This window comes from Balaenoptera borealis, assembly GCF_965194805.1.
Source record: "Balaenoptera borealis genome assembly, chromosome: 12".
NCBI lineage: Eukaryota > Metazoa > Chordata > Mammalia > Artiodactyla > Balaenopteridae > Balaenoptera > Balaenoptera borealis.
Genome location: NC_138869.1, coordinates 16642135 through 16661677, shown reverse-complemented (window position 1 = coordinate 16661677; position 19543 = coordinate 16642135). Strand labels below are relative to the sequence as shown.

General features: G+C 39.7%; 1 long non-coding RNA gene across 1 annotated transcript in view; it reads right to left on the bottom strand.

Annotated features, from left to right (window-relative positions):
* The window catches only part of LOC309607158, a 681872-nt gene that overhangs the window by 63234 nt on the left and 599095 nt on the right, over nucleotides 1-19543 (bottom strand). Inside the window, exon 11 of the long non-coding RNA XR_014232286.1 lies at nucleotides 13823-13930. This is a non-coding gene — a long non-coding RNA (uncharacterized lncRNA). The remainder of the gene's footprint in view (nucleotides 1-13822; nucleotides 13931-19543) is intronic.

Sequence of the window (19543 nt, the reverse complement as noted above, 5' to 3'; positions counted from 1 at the left end):
ATGTGAGAAATTCTTCACTGTACCACGCTCAATCAAGTATATACTATTTAAAAGATGCTATTTACTTCTTTGCTGAAAGCTTAGCCAGGATGGTTTTGGGTCCCTAGGTCATCCTGACTAAATGGTAAATTGGCTGTGACTGTTTTCCAAAACAGCAGGTCAAGATCCATTAGAGGGCTGTGAAATCAGTTTAGTAGGTTATGACTTGGGTGGGGTTTTTTTTAAAGAAATTAGAATATATATACATATATATATATGAATATATATTCTATATATATAGGCATTGTATGTATAACAATACTCATTGTTTTGTAAAATATTTCAGTTGTGTACATATTTGTGCATGAATAAATCACAATGTATTACTGTGGATCTCAATAAAAAATTTTTGCAAAATTGCTGTTCTGTCTTACTGTGCTCTTAAAGGAGACAAAGCTAGAGACGGGTTCACCTTATTGACAAAAAATATATTCTCCTTACAATAAACTAGATGCTCATACAGTGATTTGACAGGGCTAGGTAGAAAGTTCTAAACAAAAGTTTACTCTCCCACTGAATATTACAGTGAATCAGATCCCTAGCCCAACCCAAACCAGAATCCATGGGATAATGAAAAAAGTTAACATTTCAGGGTGGAGGAACTACATGGCGGGTTTCCTTTTTTTGCTATTTGATATATAAATTGAAATCAAGAGAGAAAAACATGCACTCTATAAAATTACCTGGGCTTGCCTAACGGGTTCAGGGGAAGCAACACTGTATACTGCTACTTGAGCAGGGTTTAGAATAACTCTTTTAAAGCTGAGGAGAAATTACCAAGATTATCTAGGTCATTCTGCCATCCTGCTCATGAAGTGGAGTGATTTATTTAAGATCACACAGCGCATGAAACATGAGGCAATAAAACCAGCTCCTGATTGACTCCAAATCTGCTGTTTTTTCTACTGCACTCTCCTGCCCTAGTTGGTAGCTGGATGATACCAACAGCCTTTGCTGTAGAGTATATACTTAGGAGGAAGCAGGGAAAAGGAGGAGACACACAGCACAGGGAAATAAAATCCCAAAGAAAATGCAAACAGACAACTTTAGATAGGACTACCTCAGGCAAGAAACACGGTCTTTAGTTACCATATCCTGAAAAAGAAATCATGAGATTATCACACGTTGGATAGAAGAGATCTTACAGAGAATAGTCTGGTTCTTCTTTGACCTGGGAAACTGAGGTGAAGAGAGAAAAGACTTAGTGAGAGTCACACAGCAGCCTGGATGAAGAACAGGGATATTAAGTCCCAGGGGCCCAATTCCCAGTCCATGATTTATCCATGATATCATGTCCTCTCTTATCCATAAAGATGGATTAAAGCAAAAAAACAAACATGAACAAAATGCCCCAAACCTCCAGGGGGCTAAAGGAAAACTACAGGTGTTGATAGAAGCTCCTCTTGAAAACCAATCAACAACTGTTATGAAGGATAACTGGCTTTATAAATGCCTGTTCCACAGCAGGGCAAATGCTCTCAGGAGGACAAATCACTGCCCATTCCTCTAACTTAGTTTATTTAATAATCTTTACCTCATAACATGTTTCTGGGAAAAGTAGATTGCACGGATATTTGGTGCAAAATCAGTTCATGAACTTTGGGGAAATTTTGTCCTTTAGTGACATCTCTCTTTTGAGCTCTCAAATGCTCATTTCCTACTGTTAGGAAAAATAAAGAGTCTTCAGGGGTTAGCTGGGCTTAGAAGAATTCTTTAGGAAATTTTATTCCCACAAGACGCAAGTGATCAATAGTAGTCATTACTAGTTGTCTTAATAGGCAAATGTCATTACTAGTTGTTTTCATAGGCAAAGAGAATAAAAATTCAAGAGCTGGTAAACTAGACTTCTCAGCTTTGCTGAGTGGATGACTTCATATACTGTGCTAACTTTTATGCCTCGATGACTCCACACTGAGGTGGGAGATCATCATAATCTAGCCTGCTTAATGGGCTTTGTAGAGCCTGTCAAACAGCACTCCTGGCAAGCAGCAACTTAATGATGTTGCTAATGGAGACATTAGTGATGAAAACGCATGTCTCCTAAACAGTAAGTCAAAACTATGCACATCTATCCATCTTCAAAAAAACTTTGAGAAATCACTTTACAGCAGGATAAAAACTTCAGCTTTTGTAGAGTTACAGAGACTTGTATTCAAATGTCAGCTCTGCAACTTTTCTAGGATTACAGGTTTGAGGCTCCCAATAGGAAAATAACTTACTCAGTTTTCCTAATTGTAAAATGTGGATACTAGTGTCCTCCTTCATTTTATTAGAATATTTTGAAGAGGTAATATATGCTCATAATACAAAATATATGAGGTAAAAGAAAGGATTCATATAACAAATTCTTCTTCTTTCCTGTATCTCATAGCCACTCAACCCTTCTTTCTGGTACAACCGTTAACCAATTCATGAGTTCCCTTCTGGAGATACTATATGCATTTACAAAACAAACATTTATACGATACATATTTTTAAAATTTATTTAAGGAACACTCCTAAGCTCATTCTATGAGGCCACCATCACCCTGATACCAAAACCAGACAAAGATACCACAAAAAAAGAAAATTACAGGCCAATATCACTGTGAACATAGATGCAAAAATCCTCAACAAAATACCAGCAAACCGAATCTAACAGTACATTAAAATGATCATACACCATGATCAAGTGGGATTTATCCCAGGGACCCAAGGATTCTTCAACATATGCAAATCAATCAACGTGATACACCACATTAACTAACTGAAGACCAAAAACCATATGATCATCTCAATAGATGCAGAAAATGCTTGTGACAAAATCTAACACCCATTTATGATAAAAACGATACATATTTTAAAATCAGATCTGTGTACTTAGATTTAGCATTGGCATTAGGCAAAGAGGTAAAGTTTGTAAAGCATCTAGCCCATGGTCACAGTATTAGAGAATTCTTCAAAACATTTTATAGACCCATTTATGAAATAGAAGGGTGCTCAAATTCACGGAGCAGTAACTGAGAGGAAGCCGTCACCCACTGCGGAGGAAGAACATCTGACACATCACTCAGCTGACACACTGTATGGTACTGATGACGCTAACCATCTGTTCCTTTTCTTTCCACGGCCAGGGAATCATAAATTATCTTCTGCACGAGTCAAGTTCTACCCCCTTCTGTAGCAAGCCTCCCTGGTGGAAGTAATAATCAGGCCAAATAAAGTTGGGGACAGAAAATTGGCTGGAAGGTCTTTGTATGAAAAGAAATGGTTGCAAAGGAAGTTTAGGTGCATCTTGGAAGCCAAATTGGATATTTTGCTTAAGTTTAACTTTAAATGAAGAGAAATTATTGAATTCAACTTAATCAAAAATCTCAAGAGATGACAGACAAAAAAAATAGCCTTAAAACTACTGCACATTTAAGTTAGAAGTTCTCTCTATAGATAGCATTATTGTTCCTAATTCTCACATTTTCTTATGTTCATGCCCTTTGACATGTGATTTTTCAATTTTTTCTCACTAGAAGTAGAGTATATTTCATTACCTCTTTGATTCTGGTTTTAGCCATATGACACGCTTTGGCCAAAATAATGTATTTGAGAAGGATAGTTACACAGTTTTGAGCTCAGGTCTTAATAGGTATTGGATGTTTCTATTTGCCCCTCTGTGCTTTCTGCCATCTCCATGAGAGGACCCTGCTCTAGAAGGATGAAAGTCACATGCAGCATCAGAACGGGACCGTAGCGAGGAGACAAGCCAAGCCTACATCTGATGAAGCCTAGCCAATCTGTTCATGATTGAGAATGTATGATGGCGTTTTGAGTCAGTCAAATTTCATGTGGTTTATTACATAGCATTATGGTGACTACAGCTGACTCAGATCATCACACCTTTCTGAAGGGGAAGGAACTTTTCTATGTTTCAGGTTAGCATGGTGATAGGTACATAATAGGCACCTATATTTTGATGCACTGAATTGAACCTGATTCAACAGCTTATTTTCAAATGAGAAACCCCCTGGGTTTAGAAAGGTCAAACTTTTTGCTTAATATTATACAGCAGAATAGCTGTGTAGAATTGAATTTTCCTTTCTCCCAAATTAGGGGAATGTGACCTTAAAGCAGAATTTCCCAAGCTTGCCCCTCTTCACATTTCGGGCCATCTTTAGTCTCTTATCTACTAGATGCTATTAGCATCCCCACACTAGTTGTAAAAACTATGTCTCCAAACACTGCCAAATGTCACATGAGGATCAAAATTGTCCCCACTGAGCACCCACAATACTTTTGATAAACTGTAACTGCTGAAACCTTGTGGTCTTTATGGTGAGCTAAAATAATGCTTACAAGAATGCAGACTGGCTAAAACACAAGGCTGATATCTCACTTATACAAATTGTCACAAGTATTCAGGACACTGGAAGTCACAGTTATTAATCAACTAAAATCCAACATATAACTCAGATGAATCATCCTCATTTGATCTCTAACAAATACAGCTTTCTGAAGGGTGACAAGTCTCTGTCACTGTGAAGTTCAATCTTATCTTTCGGGAATACTCTGAAGAGTTTTCTTCCTTGTACTATGGGTTGCACTTGAAAACTTCCAAGTTCCCTGCTAATTCTATGATGCTCTATTTTTTATTAAGCACTATGTTTATTAACGAATTACTCTCCTTTGCCTTGTTGTCCTATCACAGCACAGAAAAATGGCTTGTCTCTGTCTCATCCTGAGACGTGGCTGCTGGGCCTCAGCAAGTGTGGCGAGGAGCCCTGGAGCCCAGCCATGCCATGTCTGTCGTTGCAGGGAAGCAGTCGTCACAGTGCTCCCATCCTTTGTCACTCATCCCGTGCACCACTCACCGGGGCCGAGCAGAAAATCAGCAGTCAGACTTCCAAAGAGGAAACTGACAACTTGGATCCCAGCAGGTCGTTTTATTAATCCCCTAGAGAATGTGAGCAGTTGAAGTTCCTCCTGGAAAGCCAGTCAACAGTAGGATCAGATTCCAAGTTGTTTATTTGTAAGTGAGAGCCTCATCGTCAAACAGCTTTTAGAGGAAGCTTGCCACTAAGGACTGAACTGAACTTTCCATTTCAAGTCTTAATTCTCTAAAGGGCTTAGCTGTTTTTCCTACTGCTTCTACCTCCAGAAATAAACAAAATGCTTACAAAGTGACATCAACGGCACCACTTATCAGATAGCAGGCTGTTTGATGAAGTAACAAATGAGGTCTTTCCACTAAGTCCAAAGCAAACTGTAGAAATCCTGTATGCTTTTCTTTTGAATCAGCATGATGAAGTGGACCTTTCATTTCTTTGTAACTCATGCCCCCACTATAATTTTACTTCAAATTGATATTTTGGGGGCTGGGGCTAATAATCTCTTCAACTCTACTCAAAAGTGATAAAATTCAAATGTTGATGTCCTCTATTATGCAGAAATGCTTTTAGAAGCAAACCATAACTTCAAAGAATTATTTCCCAAAGGCAAAATTGTTGCTGACACTGTTTCAAGAAATACTACTTAGGTTTGGCTCAGCAGGGTTAGAGACACACAAGTAAGGAGATGTTTACCCAGCTCCAGAGGGAAAGAAGGAGAGAATATGCCTGGTGGTGATGCCTCAATGCACCTTTGTCAATGGGATTCAGAGCAGACATTCAGGCTGAGCGTTGAAATCTCATTCATGCATCAACCCCTCAACCTGCCTTCCCTGCTACTCCCCATAATCCTGACAGAAAAGGATATTAACTCAGACACCATGATGTCTTACCACACTTTTGTTGCTATTATTTCCCTTCTTAATCATTAAATAAGTGTTTTGATCTCCTCTTCTCTGAAGGTATGAGTTTTCCTTTGCTGCTGTAGTATACTACCACAAACTTAGTGGCTTAAAACAACACAAATTTATAATCTTAGCGTTCCACAGGTCAGAAGTTGGTATGCATCTCACCGGGCTAAAGATCAGGCTGTTGGCAGAGCTATATTTCTTTCTGGACGTGTGAGGGAAGAATCTGTGTTCCTGCCCATTCAGGTTGCTGCAGAATTAAGTTCCTTGTGATGTAGAACTGAGGTCCCCATTTCCTTGCGGACTAAGGGCCATTCCCAGGCTCTAGAGGCCACCTGCATGTCTTGGTTTGTGACCTTTAGCTTAAGTCACAAATTGCCAGTGGAAGATGCCTTAGACATCACATAGTTTGACCCACTTTTTGTCTCTGGTAGGACACAGCACTTCTCTATTCCTACCCTCAATCATTTATGTTTTCTGCCACCACAATGCCAGGACAACGGGCATTGATTGATCAAGTTCAAAGCCAATTATGAAGCTGTATTTTCTAGGGTGTTAGAGCTTTTGCAGAAATACATAAATAGGCCTACTTGGGGGAAATTCCCTTTAGGTATTTACTGGAGTAACAAGTCAGTTGAGAAGGTCCACTCCTGGTATTTTGTTTTCCTGTGGCAAGTTAAGAAAGCTGTGCCTCTGCTTTTGAGCTATCAGAACCTGCCCCCCACCCAAAAAAACAAAAACAAAGAAACAAAAAAAAAAACCCTCAGGGGCTGAGAGATTCTGGGCACTGAGATATATCCCCTCATGCTCCAGGTCTTCTCTTCTTGGGCATGATTTGTCTCATAGAAAGATGTGCTCTTCCTAGCAGGGCTGTTCTTGCAACTAGAGTGGTAAGGTCAGAGGATTAAGCATCAACGTGAACTTGGGGGAAAGTCATCAGCTGACTTCTTAGACTTGCATTGCTTGTAGACCCAGCTAGGCATGAGCATGCGTGAAAGCAGCACCTGTCAGGTCAACAGGGAATGAGGCAGCCGAGGAGCTACAACTACAATTCCACACGGTTTGGGGGCCAAGGGCATAACTAGTAACAAAAGCATTACTTTGCCTGGTGTCATTCCCATTCTCTGGAATGCGAAGTATGTTAAGCAGCCAGGTATTGAAATATTCAAGGAGTCAGTAAACTGGACCTTAACTACTTCAGTTTCTCCCATTCCATAACCCTTCATTTTATGGATGTAGAAACGGTTTCAGAGATGCAAGTTCACTTAGTGATGGTTACCTTGCTGGTTCAAGGCAGAACTAGGAATAGGGCTCAGCAGACATTATACAATATTCTCTCCATACACTGGTGACTGAAGAAATAATTGAATACTCTGCAATTACTTGGCACAGCTGGGAAATAGGTAATTCTGGTTACCTCCGGGATAAACAATTTAGGAAGTGAAATGACCCAGTCCATGGATATCACCACTCAACCTTGGAACCAGAATATCTTTTGGGGATGCCTAACCTCCCAGGTTGGGAAATCTTGCCCTGTGCTCTCAGAAACATAGCACTTTGACAAACACCAATCCTCCATCTAGGGAGAAGACCATCCATCACACTGTTCTATACTTGAAAGACTTCTCACAAAGGTGAAGAGGTCAGGTGGCTGCTGACAACTTTAGCTAACCAGGATAAATCTAGGAGACAAAATATAAATCTGTTCTCCAAACTTCAAAAAACAAAAAGGAAAGTTCTTCAGCAACATACTAGGAATAGCTATTTCTAAAATATCATTCTGATTCAAAACTAAGAGCTAGAAAGGATCAGAAAAATTGGCCCATGTTTATGAAAGCGATTACTGAGAGAAAATGTGAACTTCTGGATACCCCTGGTGTCCTCAGCTAGCCGCCTAAACTGAGAATTGAATGAGGCTGTTGAGGAAATCTTAACACCTACTGAGTGCTCAGAAAGCAGGTTAAAAACCTCTGTTAGCCATTGCTGTCCTTTTGTAACAAAGGCTTCGTTTTTGATTTGCTAGACGCCCCACAGTTAGTGATTTCCTCTTTATAAGGCAGAAAGATCACTGAATTTAGGGCTCCAATAGACATGGACCTCTCAACTGGTCCCATCCTACCCCAGGGGCTTTGCACAGGAACACTCCTCCCCTCAAATGTTTTCATTGCTATCTTCACCGTTCAGTTCAGCTCTCAGCTCACATGTAACTCCAGAGAGGCCAGTCACAACCTTATGAAAGGACCCCCCTCCATCCCTCCGCCACCCCACTCCCACCCCATGACCTCTTTTACTTTCAGCATGATATAGTCATGGGATTGAATCCATTGCTTACTATGTACAAGTCACTTAACCCCTCTGGGCCTCCCTTAGTTTCCTCATCTAAAACAGTAAAACGTTCCCTACTGCAAAGGATTTTTTTTTTTTTAAGGATTAGATGATAATACATGTTAAGCATTTATACCTGGGACTGGCAAAAACTGACAACTCAATAATTCTTAACTATTCATATTACCATAATATGAAATTATTTATTCACTGCTTGCTTCTCCCCTGTTTTCTACCCTCCCAACTGCAATAGAAGCTCCCCACGAGAAGAGAGCTGGTCATTCTACTTCACAAATGTATCCCTAGTAGCTAGAACAGTGTCTGGAACACATAATACTCAAAGAATTTGCTGAATGACTCAATCACTAACCTAGCATAGGTCCCAAATTATTTGAGCCTCAGTTTTCTCACCTGTGAAAGGGAGATAATGGCTACCAACCCAAATGGTTTTGAAGAATCAAATGAGAATTTATGTCCCTATTTCTCCAGCTATAATACATGTGCCCTGGGGAATAATTTGGAATCCTAAGGCTACATAAAGCTAACCAAAATATGCAGCACAGCTACTCAGAGGTTTGATTTTACAAGAATATTCAGGGGAAAAAGAATTTTGAATTTTTATACTCAGAATAATTTTTGAAAGTTATTAATTTGATTTTGCTCTTTCTGCATTAACCCCTGCCCATTTAAGAAGTTTGACATTTTTATTCCTTTACCTCAGGAGTATATGTGTTGGTGAGTGAAAATAGCAGCTCACTTTTGTCCCCCCCCCCCCCACACACACACACAAAAAAGGAAATGTTGAGGGTGATTATGTTAACTGAGCCAGCTGGAAAGAGAGGATAGATATAAGGAGAGGAAGAAGGATTCCCCCACGAAATGGAAGAGATTCTTTGCAGTGGGGCGAAGAAGATAAAGGGACAGATATTCATACAGAAAAACTTAGGTACCCACAGGGTCTCAAAGTGGAAAATATAAGATTCTGGGACCTTTAGATAGCTCTAAGGGACAAGGAACCCCAATAATGATTAAAACTAAATTTCCCACTAGCCAGGCAAACTAGGCACTCAGAGGAGTTGAATATTGGTTTAGTGAAATAAATGTGTCATTTCTTACAAAGTTATAGAATAAAAATCACTCCAATACATTGCCTTACAAAGCCTCACAAACCTTACTCAAATCCTTACACAATAGGCAAAATACTGCTTTTCCGCGCCAGTCTATTTTTTGTTTTGTTTTTCTTTCGAGTGTATGTGTATGTATAAGGAAGAACAAGCTCAAAGACTCAAAATATTAATTTGCAGTGACTGATGGGAAAATGTACTTTGGAATTCAAGAAAGTCAATGGTCATAGCGTCAACAACGTATTAGACAAACCACTTCCATGAGAACAGATTAAACATGAATCACTGGCAGTGACAGAACTAAAAGTATCCATCAGAGTGGCCACTTGGGACTTTTTTGATGCCCACAAACTAGTTTGATGTGTGTTCTTACCACAAAATCCAGTTTCTTTATGTAAATTAGTTGTATAAAAGTAAGGTATTTGTGGTAAAATAAGGCCTCTGCCATTCACCATTTTTCTTCACCCAAAAATTCCTTTGATGAGTATTCCCCAGAGGTGATCAAAGAGGTTGACCACAACAGAGACCTTTCAATCTACCAATAATACAAGTACCCCTTGAAAATGTGTTTAGAATGGCCACTGGAGCCTGAAAATGTGCTTGATCACCTATGGGTATTAGCTGGGAGCACGGCTCTTCGGTGATGAGTTTTTGAAACTCAAACTTACTGAAGTTTATAATACAATAAAAAATACAGTCATCATCTATACTTATATAATTACACGATTCTGGACTCTTGAAAGACGTGGCACCAAGACACAGAAGAAAATTGTCTGAACATTGAACCTGTTGTGTTGGGTGATGTTTAATTTGCTCTAATTTGACTCAATTGTCACAAATGGGTAGATTCAATAAAACAACATCTTGCCAACAACCTACAAGTATAAAACTACATTCTTCCCAGTGGAACACTTAAAATATTATTTCAGTAAGGAGAGTAAATACATAGTAAAGAATAGAACACAAAATTTGGATGAATGTGAGACTTGAATTTCTTCTGCACATTCAGTAGTCCACTGCTGGCTACTTGCACTCAGGTGATGTTTGTTCACTCACTTTTAAAAACACACTTAATATGCAAATGAACTTTAAAAGTAAAAAATAAATGGTCTCCAAATTCAAGGTACTTTTACTGCACAGTTATTCCAAAGGATTTCTGAGAGTGTTCTTGGGTTCTTTCTGCCCTACAGCATGGACTCTTATTTTGACTATGTACCAGAGTTGGTATTTGGTGTTATACACAATAACAGCAACACTGGTTGATAAAAGATTGAAATACTTGCATAGTGGCTGGTAAATTGCTGTCACTCCTAGCTTCTCCTATCCCTACCCCTGAGAGCCCCAGGATATCCCCTGATCCAGCAACTCTCTCCGCTGGGTCCCCCAGAACCCCACAGACCTTTGTTCTCATTGGACAGTTCCCATGCTATCGAGGTTGTTAAGTATCGTGAATATTCCCCATGTGTTACACTCTTTCTTTTCCTCTCCCCCTATGCCAGCCTTGAATGCCTTTTGCTCTCCCTTCATCTCTACTTTAGGGACAACCTTAGTCCTCATCTCAGTCAGGATGCCCTCCATGTCAACAGCATACAGTGACTAGTTAAGGGACAGAGTGTGCCACCTGACTCAGCCTTGAGAATTTTGCTGGAGTCACTGAGACGAAGGCACCTGCTTTCCCCTGGGATGTAACTGGTAGAATAAAAGCAGAGGCTGGTGGGCACCATCTTAGCCACCCCTGTGGAAGAGTCTAATGGGCAACTGAAGACAACACAGAAAAAGCCAAGTCTAGGGGTGGTGAGAGACCGTGTGAGCCCCTGGATCCAGGTACTTGATGCTGGCTAGATGCATCCCCAGATTTCAGGTAAGGAGCCCAGAAGTTGATTATTTTCCTTGAGTTGGGATATCACCTGGAACAGAGTTCTCAAATAGAACTTTTAAATCATTTTCCCATCTCCAAAAGGTGAAGAAGGCCTAATGTCTTGCCCCATAGGCTCTTCAGTCCTCATAGCTGGTTTCTTCCTCTTCGTGTAAGTCTCTACCATTCATCACTATTTAAGTCATACGTTAACAAGTTCACAGAAAACACCACTTAGGGAGGATTACCTGGCTGAGACTTCCAAGAGTAGCATGAAGCCTAGATATTTTATAATGTCACCTGAGATGGAAAAGTTGCAAAGGAAAGTGGTAGGAGACACCAGGAGAGGAATTTAATAAACTCTGCTACAAAGTTACCTGATTTCTACCTGGGCAATTAAATTCTGATTAAACTAACTGCTGGGTACAAAGACACAAAAGGCAAAATGGTCTCCCACTGGGGGAACAGTCTTTGTTCTCCACTTTCTTATGTCGCAAAGAATGGTGGGAGAACAGGAAGTAAAATTCATGTTTTGAAAATAGAAGTGGGGATTTTTAACTCGTACTGTGTTTCTCTCCAAGGGGAGAGGGGGGAGGAAGAAGCACACCGTGATGCCCGTCAGGGTTCTAACTTTACTCCACTATATGCCACCCTTCCAGCAAGTAACGCGATTATGTGGATTACAGGGACAGCTCTCAAAATGGAGCACTCGGACGAGCAGCAGCATCACCTGGGAGCTTGTTAGGAAGTTAAATTCTTGAGCTCCACCCCAGCCCCACTGAAGCAGAAATCTGGGGGTGGGTCCAGCAATCGGTGCTTTAATAAGCCCTCCAGGTGATGCTGATGCACCTGAGTGGCTGAGAACCTCTGCCTGAGGAGTTCCCCAGCCATGCTTTACAGGAGCATCACCTGGGGAGCTTCTCGAACTCTCCAGGCAGCCCGCCACGCCAATTACAGCAGACGCTCTGGGGGTGGGAATCAGTTATCAGTTATTTTTCAAACTCCCTATGTGATTGCCAAGTTCAACCAAGTTTGAGACCCACTGTGTGAAGGTGTCACTGGCTCAATAACTGCCACCTTGGGGAGATCCTAAAACTCTGTGTTTTTATTCTGCTGGCAATCTCTTCAAAGTGGGTGCCCAGAGTAAGAGACGGAGGCAGGGCTGGAGAGGGGTCTCTGAGAAGTCCAGCCCCGCAGTGCGTTCACGATCTCAGTGTCCTCCTAGCTCTTAGCAAGAAGAGCTTCTCTCTTCCATTTTTCCCTATCACGCCCCTCTATTTCTTTCATGGCATTTATCCCTATCAATATGCATGTCCGTATATGTTTACCATCCACCTCCCCAGACAGAACTATCACCATAGGGGGCATGCGCGATTTGTTCACCATTGCTTCGGTAGTGACTAGTTGAGTGCCTGAGATACAATAAGCACTAAAATATTTGGCAGTTGACTGAATACATCTTGACATAACTCGTATCAGGTAAAGACAGCTGAACTCTTTCCTCAGCCATTGTGTTTCAAAGACTTGGCTGCCCCAAATTACACAAGTGAAGTGTCCAAGGCAATGAAGCCCTGGACATAAAAAAGAAACGTACCAAACCTTCCTTTTAAGCAGTAGCGTCATCAAGAGTCAAAATTCTTAATTTTCACTTTGACTAAGCACTAGTTAATCTGGAAATTTCTTGCAGTCTAACCCCTTCATAATAATAAGCATCTTTTTAAATATCCAAGTCCCTCCCGCTTTTAAAATCTCACTTTAGACAAAATCTTGGTGAGGAACTTCAAGGGACCTTGGGCTACTTTCTCTGATTGCCATTCACAAAGTTCAGGGAAGGTTATTTCTGGTGTGGCTAAAAGTGATCTACCTTTTGCTTAAGTTAATAGAACTACCATTGCATTGCATATCAGAAGCAGGTGGGAAGTAGCTCGTATTTATTACCTGCGATCTTTTTCCTTAAAAATTCATTTTTCATTAAATCACTTAAACCCAAAGAAGTTAATAAATTCACTCAGGCATTGCATCCCTGAGGATTAGATCATAAAGTTCAGTCAGTAACTGTATCAGTCAGTCTTGAAACTGATAACAAAAACATCAACAGTAATGAATATATTAAAATGTTAATATATACCTTGCCTCCTTGTACTTTTACTATCACTTTGCCCTGCTTTACAGGAACATGAGAATAGTTTACATAAAATATTTCCTATAAGAGTTCAATACATTTTACACCAGCAAAAAAAAAGAAAAAGAAAAAAACCCAAAATTAATCCAAAAAACCAACAAAGCTTAATCCCTCACAGCCAGTCTTTTCAGCATAGGCACTAGCCAGGAAGCTTCACAGGAAGTCAGTCCACTCTCCTGACTCCTCAGGCTGGAGGCCATAACAGGCCTGCAGAACTTGATTGCTCTGAGGCTGTAATGAGCACAGCGCGTCCTTATGTAAAAGACAACAGAAATATGGAGGAGAAAAGATTCACTACCTTGTGTTCTAAGACTGCAGGGACACCAACATTTCATTTCAGATGAGAATGCAAAACACCACACCTAGGTACTGCACGTGAACACCTTTAGAGGTTAATAACAAAAAAACCGTGAGAACAAGATGAGATGTGAAAGTACCTTGAAAAACGAAATGACTGAAAAGGAAGCGAAGCATAAGTCATACGTAGCCGAGACCTTACTTTTTTAAACGAATATTGTTGAAAAATGTCCTACCTGTCTCAGTTCTGCTCTCCACCTCACCTCTGGCGCATGGAGAAGGGAGACTGAGTTTAATCTTTCCGCAGGACCCGCTTCCTGAGTTTTCTCACTAGTGTGGGCTTCCTAAAAGAGACCGTGAGGAAACAGCGAAGCTTGAGGAGTTGTCTGCCTGCAGGTGCTGACAATACACAGACACACACAGCTGTGTCTAAGTGGGCCACGCCCAGCACCGGGAACGCGCACGGACAAAGCGGGGAGGCCTTCCCCGCACAGCTGAGCTGCGCCTGCCCATTCAGTCCTGCTTTCACCAGCCCAGCAAACCCTTCTCATTGCTTTTCGTTCGCTTCATCTCTCATGACCGTCCAGCGGTGTTACGGGAGATGGTGAGCGTCCTTCTCTCAGGGGCTCTAATTCCTTGCTACTCATAGTGTGGTCCGTGGACCAGCAGCACCTGCATCACCTGAGAACGTGTTGGAAATGCAGAATCTTGGGCCCCACCCCACCTGCTGAATCAGAATCTGCTTTGTACCCAGATCTCCACGTGATCTTTTTGTTTCTACTTTTTTTACTGTGATACATATACCATAAAATTTACTACCTTAGCCATTTTTAAGTGTACAATTCAAGTGTATTAAATACTTTTATAATGCTGTGCAACCATCACCACCATACATCTCCATAGCTCTTTTCGTCTTCCAAAACTGACACACCATATCCATTAAACAATGATTCCTCTTTTCTCCCTCCCCTAGCCACTGGCACTCACCATTCTACTTTCTGTCTCTATGCTTTTGACAACTCTAACTATCTCACTCAGATAAGTGGAATTGTATAGTATTTGTCTTTTTGTGACTGGTCTATTTATTAGCATAATGTCCTCAATGTGCATCCATGTTGTATCGTATGTTAGAATTTCCTTCTTTTTAATGCTGAATAATATTACAATGTGTGCATATACCATATTTTGCTTGTCCATTCGTTCCACATTTTACCTATTGTGAATCATGCTGCTATAAACATGAAGGTACAAATACCTCTTTAAGATCTTGCTTTTAGTTCTTTTGGGTATATACCCAGAATTACACTTGCCGGATCATATGGTAATTCTATTTATAATTTTTTGAGGAACTGCCATACCATTTTCCATAGCAGCTGTACCCATTGTATGTTCCTACCTACAGCACACAAGGGTTCCAATTTCACTGCATTCTTACCAACACTTATTTTTATTTTTTTGATAGTAGTCATACTAATGGGTGTAAGGGTATCTCAATGTAGTTTTGATTTGCATTTTCCTAAAGATCAGTAATTTTGACCATTTTTTCATGTACTTATTGGCCATTTGTATATCTTCTTTGAAGAAATATCTTTTCAGGTCCTTTGCCCAGTTTTTTTTCCAATTTATTTATTTTATTTATTTTTGGCTGCATTGGGTCTTCGATGCTGTGCGCGGGCTTTCTCTAGTTGTGGTGAGCGGGGGCTACTCTTCGTTGCGAGACACGGGGTTCTCATTGCGGTGGCTTCTCTTGTTGCGGAGCATGGGCTCTAGGCGCACGGGCTTCAGTAGTTGTGCCGCAGGGGCTTAATTGTTCCGCGGCATGTGGGATCTTCCCAGACCAGGGCTCAAACCCATGTCCCCTGCATTGGCAGGCGGATTCTAAACCACTGCGCCACCAGGGAAGTCCTGCCCAGTTGTGAATAAAGTATTTTTGTTGTTGAATTTTAGGAGTTCTCTGTATATTCTGGATATTAATCCCTTATCAGATAATTGATTTGCAAATATTTTACCCCATTCTTTGAGTTCCCTTTTTACTCTATTGGTATCAACTTTTGTTACACAAATTTTTAAATTTTTCATGAAGTCCAATTTGTCTATTTTTTCTTTGGTTGCCTGTGCTGTTAGTGTCATATCCAAGAAAACTTTTCCAAATCCAAAGTCATGAAGATTTTGCCCTATGTTTTCTTCTGTTTTATAGTTTTAGGTCTTACATTCAAGTCTTTGATCCATTTCAAATTAATTTTTTATATGGTATTAGATAAGTGTCCAACTTCATTCTTTTGCATGTGGATATCCACTTTTCCCAGAATCATTTGTTGAAAAGACTGTCCTTTCCCATTGACTGATCTTGTCAGCTCTGTCAAAGATCACTTGGCCGTATATGCAAGGGTTTATTTCTGGGCTCTCTATTCTGTTCTATGCCATTCCATTCCATTCCACTCCACTCCATTCCATTCCACTGATCTCTGTGGTTGCCATCATGGCAGTACCACACTCTTTTGATTACTGTAGATTTGCAGTAGGTTGTGAGATAAGGAAGTATGAGCCCTGCAGTTTTGTACTTTTTCAAGATTGTTTTGGCTATTTAGGGTCCCTTGAGATTCCGTGTGAATTTTAGGATGCGTTTTATATTTCTGCAAAAAATGTCAATGGAATTTTGATATGGATTGCATTGAATCTGTAGATCTCTGAGTAGTTTTGACAATCTAACAATATAAAGTTTTCCAATCCATTAACATTGGATGTGTTTCTTTTTGTATCTTTTAAAATTTCTTTCAATAATGCTTTATAGTTTTCATCGTACAAGACTTTCACCTCAGTGGTTAAGTTAATTCCTAACTATTTTATTATTTTTGATGCTATTATAAGTGGAGTTGTTTTTGTCATTTGTTTTTCAGATTGTTCATTGTTAGTGTATCGATATGCAACTGATTTTTATGTGCTAACTTTGTATCCTGCTACTTTGCTGAATTCATTTATTAGCTTTAATAGATTTTTTTGTGGAATCTTTAGAGTTTTCTACATATGAATCATATAATCTGTGAATAGAGGTAATTTTACTTCTTCCTTTGCAATTTGGTGCCTTTTATTTCCTTTCCTTGACTAATTAAACTCGCTAGCATTCCAGTACTAGTTGAATAGAAGTGGTGAAAGTGGACATCTTTTTCTTTCAGTCTTTCACCATTCAGTCAGATGTTAGCTGTGGATTTTTCACAGATGGTTTTTATTATCTTGAGGTAGCCTCCTTCTATTCCTGTTTTGTTGGGTGTTTTTACCATGAAAGAATGTTGAATTTTGTCAAATGCTTTTTCTGTATCAATTGAGATAATCATGTGGGGTTTTTTCCTTCATTCTGTTTATATGGTGCATTACATTGATTGATTTTCTTATCTTGATACATTATATGCCCAGAAACACAAACTAATAATTTTTTAAAATGCATTAGTCTCCTAAATTACGTAGAAAACAAAATTTACAATTACAAGCCAAAATTACAATAATATTAGATTTTAGGCTAACAATAGCTTTTTAAAAAATATATTAGTATTTTAAATCATGTAGAAAACAAAAAGTTGAGCTACAAACCATGTTCCAATAATACTAGCTTTCATAATTGCTCATGTATTTACCATAATTGGGATTTTTATTTCTTCGTATAGCTTTGTGTTACTTTCTAGCGGCCTTTCATTTCACCCGGCAGAACTACCTTCATCATTTCTTGCAGGATAGGTTTAGTGGTAACAAATTCCTTCAGCTTTTATTTAGCTAGGAATGTCTTAACACATTATTGACTGGGGGATTTTTGCAGAAACTAACTCCTGTGACCGTAATACATCTCCCGTCAAAGATGTGTTAATTTTGCCCTCACTTTTGAAGTACCGTTTTGCTAGATAGATTCTTGGTTGACCATTTTTTTCTTTTAACACTTTGAATACATCAGCTCACTACCTATGGCCTCCAAAGTTTCTGATGAGAAATCTGATGATAATCTTATTGATGACCATTTGTATGTGATGAGTTGTTTCTCTCTTGCTTTCAAGATTCTCTCTTTGACTTTTGAAAATTGCATACAATATGTCTCAGTGTGGGTCTCTTTGAATTCATCTTACTTGGAGCACATTAAGCTTCTTGGATATTTATATCTTTCCTCAAATTTTGGACGTTTTCAGCCATTATTTCTTCAAATATCCTATCTACCTTTTCTCTCTCTTCTCCTTCTGGGACTCCTCAGTGAGTATGTTGGTCCACTTCGTGTCCCATAGGTCCCTTTGACTCTGTTCACTTTTTTTCAATCTTTTTTTTTTTCTGTTCCTCAGAAACAATAATTTCCATTGCCCTATCTTCAAGTTTGCTGATTCTTTCTCTGCCTATTCAAATCTGTCTTTGAATCCCTGTAGTGAAATTTTTATTTCAGTTACTGTACTTTTCAACCCCACAATTTCTTGTTGGTTTCATTTTTAGGTTTTCTATATCTTTATTGAAATTTCCATTTTGCTCGTACTTTGTTTTCTTGATTTTCTCCACATCTTCCTTTTGTTCCTTAAGCATCTTTAAGGCAGTTGTCTTAAAGTCTTTGTGTAGTATATCTGCCATTAGGTCTTTTTCAGGGACAGCTTTTGTTGATTTATTTGTTTCCTTTGAATGGACCATACTTTCCTGCTTCTTTATATGCTTTCTGATTTTTTGGATGAATACTGGGTGTTGGAATATAATAATATATAATATATTATAATGCGGTAACTCTGGAAATCAGATTCTTCCCTTTCCTCAGGGTTTGCTGGGCTTTTTGCTCTTGTTTTTATTTATTGTCTTTTTTGCATTGTTGTAGGGTGTCTCTGTGCTGAGGATCAGCCTGTGGTGTAAACTTAAGGTCTTCATAGGTCTTTTCTGAACCTTTCCCTGGACATGCACAGCACATGTCGCTTCCTAATATTTTCATTTGTGCAGTTGTTTTAAAATGTCCCAGTTTTTAATGTTTGTCTCCCAAGAGGGGAAAGAAGAGTAAAATGAAGGAAATGGTGAAGGGGGCCATTCCTTTAAATCACTTGGAGGTCACTTCAGCCAGAGAGGGAGGGGCTTACAACAACAGGGGGGAGGTACAACAACTAAGACTGCCCATGGTTCCTGGAATGAGTGGGAGATGGGTAGCTGGTACCATGCTAAGAGCTGAAATTGACCAAAATTAAACACAATTTATCACCCAAGCCTTTCCCTGAAAGTTGAAGCCTTCGATAGACTCCAGAGTTCCAAAATAGTCATATCAGAAAGATTCTGCCAGTGCAACTGTTGTCTGGGTGGGGAGATAAATTCCTACTGCTTCCTACTCTGCCATCTGTCCAGAATCCTCTGTCTCTGGGTGATCTTTATGCATATTTTAATGTGAGATGGCTGCTCTGAGTCACTTTTGGCTCACCACTTGCTCCAGACCCTTTTCTGAGCACAATGTCTCCATCTCCAGGCCTTGGCTGGAACCTGGCTTTTCCCTTGATGATTCTACTTTGCAAATCCTCTCAAGTAAAGCCTGTCCATTGTCACCTGTCCTTGGATTTGAGGGACAAGAGAATGCTTTGTATGTTTTAGGAAAAGCCACTCTCCTCAGTGCCATTTCTCTGCCAGGCACTGTTAAGTGCTCATACATCCATTATCTCATTTAAGCCTCACTATGAGCTAGTGCAGGAGATGCTGTTGTTACTTCCAGTTTGTAGAGGAGGAAATCAACTGTTATAAAGGTGTGGTCTTCTAAGTAACAAGAACACTCAGCTAGTAAGTGACAGCTGGATTTGAACACTATTTCATCCAAGCCCAGAGTCATTACCACTACTGCCTCTCTCCCCATGTCCATTCTAGATTTGAGTTTGTCATCTCTCCTGCAAAAACCCCATTGCCTTTTTCTTATGGGTTTCTATTGCTGCCATATAAGAGTACCACAAATTTAGCAGCTTACAGTGACACACATT